General features: G+C 42.3%; 1 pseudogene; it reads left to right on the top strand.

The window, feature by feature from the left end:
- Positions 1 to 898, top strand: LOC119622146 (small ribosomal subunit protein uS10-like; annotated as a pseudogene).
- Positions 899 to 9,047: the final 8,149 nt, after the last annotated feature.

The raw sequence follows: 9,047 nt of genomic DNA, 5'->3' as shown, positions 1-9,047 counted from the left end.
TGGTTTCTAAGCCTATGAAAAGATGATAAACTTCCGTTATAATAAGAGAACTCCTCAGTGATTGACACAGAGTTAGCAAAGCGGATGGAGGAAAGACGTTAACACTTGATGTGAGCGAGTCTGTAGAGAAACCAGCATTCTCCTGTAACCTACCGAGACGTGTTGGTAACCTCTGTGGAGGGCAGGGCAGACTTCCAAATATCTGTTAGAATGTTCTTTGAGGAAGACGCGCTCGTAGGTACCGTGGATCGCCGACCCGCAAGCTCCTGCTCCTGACTCACCGCTGTTCGCTCTTGCAGAGGAACGAGTCGGTCAGGAAGCCGCACAGCAGCCATGGCTGTTAAGGATACCGGAAAAACACCCGTGGAGCCGGAGGTGGCAATTCACCGAATTCGAATCACTCTAAGGAGCCGCAACACAAAATCCCTGGAAAAGGTGTGTGCTGACTTGATCAGAAGCGCAAAGGAAAAGAATCTCAAAGGAAAGGACCAGTTTGAATGCCTACCAAGACCTTGAGAATCACTACAAGAAAAACTCCTGTGGTGAAGGTTCTAAGACATGAGATCGTTTCCAGATGAGAATCCACAAGCGACTCATTGACTTGCACAGTTCTTCTGAGATTGTTATGCAGATTACTTCCATCGGTATTGAGCCAGGAGTTGAGGTGGAAGTCACCACTGCAGATGCTTAAGTCAGCTATTTTAATAAATTGATTACCAGTTGTTAAAAAAATAAAAAATTAAATAAAAAAAAAAAAAAAAAGAATCACAGATGCATATGTCCTTTGACCCTGTTACTCTACTTCAGGTATTTATCCTGGCAATATAGTCCCACCTATGCTACAGCATTAATTCAATGATTATTTGTTATAGCCAGAATGAAACTACAGATTCAGTCTTCATCAGTAGAGGATTGGTTAAATAACACCGTCAAAAAATATGAGGCAGCTTTCTTTACTGAGAAGGAAATAATCTCCAAATAATTTTTGAATAAAAAGAGCCAGGTGCCAACTGATAGCATGCTACTGTTTGCATAAAAAGAGAGAAGAGGGCCGGGCGCGGTGGCTCAAGCCTGTAATCCCAGCACTTTGGGAGGCCGAGATGGGCGGATCACGAGGTCAGGAGATCGAGACCATCCTGGCTAACACGGTGAAACCCCGTCTCTACTAAAAACACAAAAAACTAGCCGGGCGAAGTGGCGGGCGCCTGTAGTCCCCGCTACTCGGGAGGCTGAGGCAGGAGAATGGCGTAAACCCGGGAGGCGGAGCTTGCAGTGAGCTGAGATCCGGCCACTGCACTCCAGCCTGGGCGACAGAGCGAGACTCCGTCTCAAAAAAAAAAAAAAAAAAAAAAAAAAGAGAGAAGAAAAGATGTGTACATTTTCTTTATATATGCATGGACTGTCCCTAAAACTATAAAACTTGATAACTTTGGTTGCTTCTGGGAAGGGGAACTGGGTGGCTAGGAGCCAAGGTTTTTCAAAATATCCTTTTCTACCTTTTGAGTTTCAAAACTTGATTCTTATACATATTCAAATATTAATTGAATTTAAGATTTAAAAAGCAAAGCAAAGAAAAATAAGCAAAGGATAAATACATGCAGTTTGTAGATGAAACACAATGTCCAAACTATGTGAAAAGATGTGCCACCTCATTATTCATCAGGAAAATTCAAGTTAAATGGTATTTTCATGACTCATAGTGGCAAGAGTAAAGAGATTCGTTATATCCAGGCTTGGAAGGAGTGTGTATAGACACTTCATATGGCAATCATGCGCATGTAATTGGAACTGCTTTTTTTTTTTTTTTCTTTTTAAGATAGCATCTGGCTCTGTCACCCTGAGTGTAATACAGTGGTGGTGAAATCTCAACTCACTGCAAACTGTGCCTCCCGAGTTCAAGCAATTTTCATGCCTTAGCCTCCCGAGTAGCTGGGATTACAGGCACCCACTATCATGCTGTGCTAATTTTAGTATTTTTAGTAGAGACGGGGTTTCACCATGTTGGCCAGGCTGGTCTCAAACTCCTGACCTCAGGTGATCCACCTGCCTCAGCCTCCCAAAGTGCTGGGATTTCAGACATGAGCAACCGTGCCCAGCCATATTACATCCTCCTTAATATACTTTCTTTATTTGGCTTCCAGGTCAGCACAATCTCTTGGTTTCTTCCCACCTTATTGGTGATTTCTTCTCAGTCTCCTTTGCTGTTTCCTCTTTTTCAATACCCATTTTAATGTTTATATTCAGTAAAATTCACTGTTGGTATATAGTTCTACGATTTTTGAAAAATAAAATTGTATAACCAATATTACAATAGTAACAGGTTGAGACTTTGGGGATGTTGAGATGAGGTGAAAGTATTTTGCATGTGGGACAGATGTTCATGTTTGGGACCAGAAGATGGACTGTAGTAGACAAAATCATGTCCTGGCCCCAAAGATGTTCGTGTTTTAATCCCAGGAACCTGTGAATATTTTAATTTACATAGCAAGAGAATTTTCAGTGTGATTAAATTAGGAATCAAGAGAGAGAGTGAGATTTGCTTTAATCAGCTCTGTGGGCCCCTAGTAATCTAAAAGGTCGTTTTTCTGTTTATTTTATTTCATTCATTTATTTATTTGTTTATTTGTTTATTTATTTATTTTAGACATGCGGTCTCACTGTGTTGTCCAGGCTGGTCTGGAACTCCTGGTCTCAAGTGATCCTCCAGTCTTGGCCTCCCAAAGTGCCGGGATTACAGGCATGAGCTACCATGCCCATCCGAAAGCATGCTTCTAAAAAGCACGAAGATATGAGAAAATATTGGAGACTATTTTTACAACCGTGGTATAGGAAATGACTTCCTGTATGACTTGAAGCCAGATCCACAATATAGATAATGTTTTGTAGTAATTCACACCAGGAAAAAATTTTTAATTGAAAAAAATATGTGTATCAGGATTAAAAATAGAGGTCATGAGGCTGGACATGGTGGCTCACGCCTGTAATCACAGCACTTTGGGAAGCCGAGGAGGGTGGATCACCTGAGGTCAGGAGTTTGAGACCAGCCTGGCCAACATGGTGAAACCCTGTCTCTCCTAAAATACAAAAAATTAGCTGGGCATGGTGGCGCACACCTGTAACCCCAGCTCCTCAGGAGGCTGAGGCAGGAGAATCGTTTGAACCCGGGAGGCAGAGGTTGCAGTGAGCCAAGATCGTGCTATTGCACTCCAGCCTGGGCAACAAGAGCGAAACTGTCTCAAAAACAAAAAAGACGTCATGAGATGGGAAATCCCTCAACTTCTCATAAGGAATTTATGAGACCTATATTTGATCCCATCCACTCCTCCTTACCTTTTTAAATTTTTTATGATTTATGTTTTTACAATTCCACTGGAACCTTTTTTATTTTTTATTTTTTTGAGATGGAGTCTTGCTTTGTCACCCAGGCTGGAGTGGCAGTGGTTCAACTTCCACCTTGTGGGTTCAAGTGATTCTCCTGCCTCAGCCTCTCGAGTAGTTGGGACTACACGCTACACGCCCATGCCACCACGCCTACGCCTAGCTTTTTTTTTTTTTTTTTTTTTTTTAAGACGGAGTTTCGCTCTTGTTGCCCAGGCTGGAGTACAATGGCGTGATCTCGGCTCACTGCAACCTCCGCCTCCCAGGTTAAAGTGATTCTCCTGCTTCAGTCTCCCAAGTAGCTGGGATTACAGGCATACGCCGCCATACTCAGCTAATTTTTTGTACTTTTGGTAGAGACAGGGTTTCACCATGTTGGCCGGGCTGGTCTCGAACTCCTGACCTCGTGATCCGCCCACCTCGGCCTCCCAAAGTGTTGGGATTACAAGCGTGAACCACCATGCCTGGCCTAATTTTTGTATTTTTAGTAGAGAGAGGGCTTCACCATGTTGGCCTAGCTGGTCTTGAACTCATGTCCTCAGGTGATCCACCCTCCTTGGCCTCCCAAAGTGCTGGGATTACAGGCGTAAGCCACGGCCCTCAGCCAGGAACCTTTTTTAAAATCAAGGAATTACCTCTCTACGTGTCGAAGTTTGAACATTCCTCTTGTGATCTGTACACCATCCTCTTTGCTTCTGGAACTTTAAAGTTGTAGTTTTCACTTTTTTTGTTGTTTTGTTTTGAGACAGTGTCTCACTGTGATGCTCAGGCTGGAGTGCAGTGGCGCGATCTTGGCTCACTGCAATCTCCGCCTCCCGGATTCAAGTCATTCTCCTGCCCCAGCCTCTTGAGTAGCTACAGGTGCGCACCACTACGCCCAGCTGATTTTTGTGTTTTTAGTAGAGACAGGGTTTCACCATATTAGCCAGGCTGGTCTTCAACTCCTGACCTTAAGTGATCTGCCCGCCTCGGCCTCCCAAAGTGCTGGGATCACAGGCATGAGCCACAGTGCCCAGCCTAGTTTCTATGCAATTACTGCTGACTTTTAAATTTATATATCCAGCTAAGACTAATATTTGGAATTTGAGTGATACAGCCAATGAGACAGGAAAATTGGATTATATCAGTTCCCTGGTTCAAGCTTCTCATTGGCTTCCCATTCTTCTTAAGGTCCCAAAATGTACTAACAAGTTTATGATCTACTTTCTTCCTATCATTCAAATTCTAATATTGGCCTTATTACAGATTAGTTCATATAAAAAGAACTTACATAAACTAGTTTATGTAGGCCAAAGAAATCTCTATAGATATATACCAAAAATGTGTGCATATGTATGGATAGGTGAGATTACACTAATAATTTTTATTTATATGCCTATTATTTGATTTTTAGTAAGCATGTAAAATTACTAGCATAATAATCAAAAAGAGTTACCCAATTGAAAACCAAAAGTGAAATGTGGCCAGGCACAGTGGCTCATGCCTGTAATCCCAGCACTTTGGGGGCAGGTGGTTCGCTTGAGCTCAGGAGTTCGAGACTACCCTGGGCAGCCTGGATAGAGACCATCTCTACTAAAAACCCCAAAAAATTGCCAGGTGTGATGGTGCAGGCCTGTGGTTCCAGCTATTTGGGAGTCTGAGGTGGGAGGATCGCTTGAGACCGGTGTGGTAGAGGGGCTCAGAGGTTGCAGTGAGCCGAGATCACACCACTGCACTTCAGCCTGGGTGACAGAGCAAGACCCTGTCTCCAAAAATAAAGTGTAATCTTGAAAAGTTTATAACATAATTTATATAGAAAACTAGGTATTAAACAATACAAGAGGCTGGCCCGGGCATGGTGGCTCATGCCTGTAATCCCAGAACTTTGGGAGGCTGAGGTGGGCTGATCACCTAAGGTCAGGAATTTGAGACCACCCTGGCCAACATGGTGAAACCCCGTCTCTACTAAAAATACAAAAATTAGCTGGGCTTGGTGGCAGATGCCTGTAATCCCAGTTACTAGTGAGGCTGAGGCAGAAGAAATTGAACTCAGGAGGCGGAGGTGGCAATGAGCTGAGATCATACCATTGAACTCCAGCCTGGATGACAAGAGCAATCTCAAAAAAAATAAAAAAGAGGCACCATGTTTTTCTTACACTATCTTATTAAAAGAATATATGATATTCATATATATGATACCTATATCATATATACATATGTGCGTGTATATCATATATACACATGTATATATGATATACATATATACACACACACACACACATATATGTATATATATACCTGGTTGCCTAGTGGTTAGAAAAGATTTTTATATGGCTGGGTGCAGTGGCTCACGCCAGTAATCCCAGAGACTGAAGTGGGTGCATCATGAGGTCAGGAATTCAAGACCTCAGCCTGGCCAAGATGGTGAAGCCCCATCTCTACTAAAAATACAAAAATTAGCCAGGCGTGGTGTCAGGCGCCTGTAATCCCAGCTACTTGGGAGGCTGAGGCAGAGGTTGCAGTGAGAAGAGATCGCACCACTGCACTCCAGCCTGGGTGACAGAGTGAGACTCTGTCTCAAAAAATATATAAATATATATATTTTATATATATATAGCCAATACAGATCCCACTTGAAAACAAATACTCAAAAGTCATCCAGTTTGCACTTCGTCCAATTCTGAGGAAATGGACAGTTATTAATATTTATAGCTCAACAGCTAGTTTCTCAAATCTTAAGAAATTTAAAACTAGTCAAAATACACAATTTCACTGAGTTTTAGACAGGAGAGTAGGGATAAACCTGTTCATTCAACTGCAAGTGTGCCCAGTCAAACTTCAGGTAGAAATGGCAGAGTCATACCAGAAACCTTAACTCAGAACATATGGATAAAGGGAAACATTTTTGCTTGTTCTTTTTATTTGAAGTACAAAGAATAGTACATAAAGTGAAACGTCCATCACCTAGACTTGACAATTATCGACATTTTGTTACATTTGCTTCGTTTACTCTTTTTTTTTTTTTTTTGGCTGGAGCTCTTTAATAAAAATCATAGAAATACAATTTCACCCCTAAATATTTTGCTCTGGATAAGAGCGTTTCCTCAATCACAATGCTGTCACACCTAGCAGAATTAACAGCTCCCTGTTATCACCTAACACCCTGCCATACTCACATTTCCCCTGCTGAGTCAGAAATATCTTTTTCGGTCTGGGCATAGTGGCTCATGCCTATATTCCTAACACTCTGGGAGGCTGAGGCAGAAGGGTCACTTGAGGCCGGGAGTTCAAAATGAGCTTGGTCAATGTAGTGAGACCCAATCTCTACTAAAAAATAAAATAAAATAAAATAAAAATAAATAAAAATTGCCTGGATGGGGTGGGCATGGTGGCTCATGCTGTAATCCCAGCACTTTGGGAGGTGGAGGAGAGAGGATCATTTGAGGCTAGGAGTTTGAACCCAGGCTAGGCAACAAAGACCCTGCCAGAAAATTAAAAAATTAAAAGTTAACTGGGTGGCAGGTCCCTGTAATCCCAGCTACTTGGAAGGCTGAGTCAGGAGAATCGCTTGAACCCGGGAGGCAGAAGTTGCAGTGAGCTGAGATCATGTCATTGCACTCCAGCCTGGGTGACAGGAGCGAAACTCCGTCTCAAAAAAAAAAAAAAAAAAAAGTTAACTGGGCATGGTGGCATGCATGCCTGGGGTCCCAGCTACTCGGGAGGCTGAGGTGGTAGGATTGCTTGAGCCTGGGAGGTTGAGGCTGCAGTGAACATGACCCTGTCACTGTGCTCCAGCCTGAGTAACAGAGCAAGACCCTATCTCAAAAAAAAAAAAAAAAAAAAAATTTCAGAGGCTGAGGTGAGAAGATCCCTTGAGCCCAGGAGTTCAAGGTTACGGCAAGCTATGATTATGCCACTGCACTCTAGCCTGGGCAACAGGGTGAGACCTCATCTCTGAAAAAATTGAAAAATAAATAAAATAAAGTAGATAAGGGCTGGGCACAGTGGCTTACATCTGTAATCCCATCATTTTGGGAGGCTGAGGCAAGGGGAACCACCTGAGCTCAGGAGTTCAAGACCAACCTGGGCAATATAGTGAGTCCCGTCTCTATTTAAAAAATAATATATATATAAAAATTAACTTTGGCACATACACACACATATATAACTTCACCTTCATAACTTTCATGCAAAATAAAGTATTATGTCCATTTTATGCCCGAGTTTAAGCCCACTACCAGACATTAATGGAACCTAGATAGAAACCCATATCCTTCTGGTTAAGTTAGTGTAGCATCCTAAGAGTCTATACCTGGACCTGTGGACATCTCCTTTTCCATAGTCAGAGGGAAAAATACCTTATTACTTTCTGTGTATGTTATAAAGCATTCCATTGACAAACCATTTAAAGGGCTGGTTTGTCAGTGATTGAAGGCACCCCTGGACATCTTTTTTTTTTTTTTTTTGAGTCTTGCTTTGTCGCCCAGGCTGGAGTGCAGTGGCGCGATCTCGGCTCACTGCAAGCTCCACCTCCCGGGTTCATGCCATTCTCCTGTCTCAGCCCCCCCAGTAGCTGGGACTACAGGCACCCGCCACCATGCCTGACTAATTTTTTTTTCTTTTTTTTGTATTTTTAGTAGAGACGGGGTTTCACTGTGTTAGCCAGGATGGTCTCAATCTCCTGACCTCATGATCCGCCTGCCTCTGCCTCCCAAAATGCTTGGATTACAGGTGTGAGCCACCGCGCCCGGCCACTCTGGATATCTCTTTACCACTGGTTGAGTCATCTTAACTAGGATACTTTGTCTTGAAACTGTTTTCTTAATTTTAAACTCTTTTTTTTTTTTTTTTTTAACAGCTCACTGCCTACATCTCAGAGTTGTTTTAAAAATACTGCAACTCCTGGGACATAGTTAGGGCTCAACAAATGTTAGCTGTCTTTGTAAGAAAACATTCTGAGTAAATATAGGTATACCATCCTGCCAGTGATTCATCTTTTAGTCTCTGACATGGTATCTAACAGTAATGTCTGTTAGTAACAAGATTTTCCAGGTCTCTCCAGTGTCATAATAAGTCGTTGTATTCCAAAGTACTATGCACAATAGCAAAGAATACAGGAAGAAATGAAAATTATGGGAGCAGAAACCTAATGTAGTGAGTGCCACCAGTAGGTGGCTTCTGGGGATAACAGAAAAAACTGTCAAAGCCTCACATGTTAAAGGCTAAAAATGCTTACCCTCTCCCTGTGTTGCCCACTCCACCCCTTTAAATTGTGCCCTGTGGTTTAACTAAGGGTTACAACCTGCTCCCTGCTTAGTATGTGTCAGGAATAGCACAATCCAACCTTTATACAGAGGAGACAAAATTGGTAAGTTTGTTCTGGTTCATCCTTTGCAAGCTCCATCTTCACTTTCTGAAAAACAGAAATAATCACCCTTATGCTCAGTAATGTGCCAGGTCCATGCACATGACAGGTAACCCCCACGACATTCCTGGGAGGGAGCCATTCTTAGCCCTGTTTTATAGACAGTTGTCAGAGCAACATAAAGTTTTCTTCTTGGAAACTGTGAAAGAAAAAATCTAGAGGGATTATATTCCTAGATATATTAATACAATAGCCTCTGCATCTTCCATTAAAAAAAAAAAAAAATCGACAACTAGTAAAATAGTTCAGCCTAACAGATGGGTTT

The sequence above is a fragment of the Chlorocebus sabaeus genome, chromosome 7, assembly GCF_047675955.1.
Source record: "Chlorocebus sabaeus isolate Y175 chromosome 7, mChlSab1.0.hap1, whole genome shotgun sequence".
NCBI lineage: Eukaryota > Metazoa > Chordata > Mammalia > Primates > Cercopithecidae > Chlorocebus > Chlorocebus sabaeus.
This window is presented reverse-complemented; position numbering and strand designations above follow the sequence as displayed.